Here is a 2,349-nt window from a genome sequence, read left to right as displayed (position 1 = left end):
TTCCTCTTTCTCCACCAGCTTTACCCCCTCCTCCTTCTCCACCAGCTTCTCCCCTTCTTCATTCTCCACCAGCTTCTCCCCTCCTTCTTCTCCACCAGCTTCTCCCCTCCTTCTTCTCCACCAGCTTCTCCCCCTTCTCCTCCACCAGCTTCTCCCCCTCCTTCTCTACCAGCTTATTTAGCTCTATGCTCCGCAGGAAACTTGCCAGCTCTATGATGCGAATTTCTACAAAGTTGTCTGACTACATTTCATGCACAAAAAATGGCCGACCGGCGACCATGGCTACGCCACTAGCTGGAATGGCACAATTACACAACAAGACCAATTTTACTTCTAATGCTTTCTAGACGTCCACGAGGCATCTAACTTGCGTGCATAATGCAAATTATTGCAATCTAGTGCCGAATTTTAGCGAATAAAAATGCCAAAAAAGGCATTTTCTAGAGACGAAATAGTGCATTGTTCGAGAAATTAAGATGGCGATTATTTTAGTGCCACCTGTCGACTAGATATCAGTTCACAAAATATGTTATAATCATAGAATCATCATATAACACTTATAATAGTTACATGATATCTATGGTTATAAAATTGATACACTGCCTTTGGCTTTTCGTTGTGTGTGATTTGTTGCCTGTTGTGTGATCTTTAATTGTTGTGCTTTGATTTTTTCTTTCCCTGTCAATTATTGTTCAGCTATGCATCTGTGAGCGTTTTTTCCTTTCTGATAGTCTATAATATATATATATATATATCAGGAGCTAATAATGACAAATATAATAATGACAAAATTAAATAATGATGATTATAATCAAATATAAAAAATTTAATAATGACAAAATTAAAAGCTAATAATTCAAATTTGTCGTTGTGCTTTGATTTTTTCTTTCCCTGTCAATTATTGTTCAGCTATGCGTCTGTGAGCGCTTTTTCTTTTCTGATAGTCTATATATAGATATATATATATATCAGGAGCTAATAATGACAAATTTAATAATGACAATATTAAATAATGATGATTATAATCAAATAACAATAATTGACAGGGAAAGAAAAAGGATGGATGGATGGATGGATGGATGGATGGATGGATGGATGGATGATGGATGGATGGATGGATGGATGGATGGATGGATGGATGGATGGATGGATGGGTGGATGGATGGATGGATGGATGGATGGATGGATGGATGAATAAATGAACGGACTGGCGGACGGACGGACGGACGAACGGACGGGCGGACGGACGGACGGACGGACGGACGGACGAACGGACGAACGGACGGAATCGTTGTGTACACAATTATTCTACTCGATATTATCTAAACGTCTCGCTGTACCTCCCAAGATTCTCTACTAACATGGGAACAAAAACATTAAAATTCAGAGGTGTCAAATTATGGGCTACACTTCCTTCAAGCATAAAGACATTGACTTTCAAAACCTTTGTTAAAGCCTACAGAGATACTCTCATATCCAAATACGAATAAGCACAGCTTATTCAGGTTCATATAAATATAATCTTCTTCTGTTTTTTCTCTTATATTTATGGTTATGATAACAATGCAAATTGTGTTTCTTGTTCTCCCTGCATGGGCATTGCGCCTTGTAACGCAGTTATGTTTTGTTTTTTTGTTTTATTTAATTGATTTGTGAATTGTTTGTTATGGTTTTGTTTGCATGTTTACAAGTGTAATGAGTGATGTGAGGTGGCTGTTGTCCAGTTGGTGTAGAATCTATATTCCTTATATATATATTTTTGATTTTGTTCAAATGAAATGGTATTTCTTGTTCTATGGGCATGCATGTGCCTTGTAATGCAGTTGTTTTGTTTCCTGTTTTTTCTTTTCTTTTCTTTTTGATTAATTGGTTTGTGAATTGCTTGTTTTGGTTTTGTTTGCATGTTTACAAGTGTACTGAGTATGTGCAATAGCTGTTGTCCAATTGGTTCTATATATATTTTATTTATATTCTTTTTTTGCGATTGTATCGATTGTAGTTGATGGATTGTATTTGCGGTGATTTTTTCCAGGTTGTGGAGTTTCTGGTTTCGTGATGCGGCCTTTATGTTGGATTTTCGTTGTGTGTGATTTGTTGCCTGTACTGAGTGTTGTGTGATCTTCAATTGTTGTGCTTTAAAATGGATGGATGGATGGATGGATCCATCCATCCATCCAACCATCTATCCATCTATACATCATTTTCTCCACCTGTCCATCTATTCATTTATATATCCGTCTTTCAGTCTACGCGCTTCTCCATCAGTATATCAATCTGTGTTCTTTCCTTCACTGTCGTCTGCTGGCGCATGATTGCACTCCTGAGATGTGTCTAGTCTACGTTGAATCT

General features: G+C 37.5%; 1 protein-coding gene across 1 annotated transcript in view; it reads left to right on the top strand.

Moving 5' to 3' along the window:
• LOC106805363 (cAMP-specific 3',5'-cyclic phosphodiesterase 4B-like) overlaps positions 1-2,349 on the top strand; it is a gene marked incomplete at its 3' end in the record, with an annotated part of 42,583 nt that overhangs the window by 712 nt on the left and 39,522 nt on the right. The window lies entirely within an intron of this gene.

Source organism: Priapulus caudatus, unplaced genomic scaffold, assembly GCF_000485595.1.
Source record: "Priapulus caudatus unplaced genomic scaffold, Priapulus_caudatus-5.0.1 Scaffold111, whole genome shotgun sequence".
NCBI lineage: Eukaryota > Metazoa > Priapulida > Priapulimorpha > Priapulimorphida > Priapulidae > Priapulus > Priapulus caudatus.
The sequence above is the reverse complement of the archived record's forward strand: the minus strand, read 5'-3'. Positions and strand labels throughout refer to the sequence as shown.